The sequence below is a fragment of the Penaeus monodon genome, chromosome 32 (genome assembly GCF_015228065.2).
Source record: "Penaeus monodon isolate SGIC_2016 chromosome 32, NSTDA_Pmon_1, whole genome shotgun sequence".
In the NCBI taxonomy this organism is placed as follows: domain Eukaryota; kingdom Metazoa; phylum Arthropoda; class Malacostraca; order Decapoda; family Penaeidae; genus Penaeus; species Penaeus monodon.
Window position 1 is genome coordinate 7005019 of NC_051417.1, and position 230 is coordinate 7005248.

The following is a 230-nucleotide window of genomic DNA, read 5'->3' on the forward strand; positions in this document are numbered from 1 at the left end:
AATCATACATTCTTTAAGATCTCGGTCAGTTTTTTTCTCCTCTGTCACCAATATAATAATAACAAATCTTTGAATAAACTTTCTCACCTTCACCCGTATCTTATTATCTCTAGTGGACAGATCTGACAGTGTCTGGATTTCTCTTGCCGTAAATGTCTATCATTAATAAAAATGTAGCTTCAAAGGGAACGGTTTGTCTCAACGTTGGATGAGGAGGAAAGGAGACAACT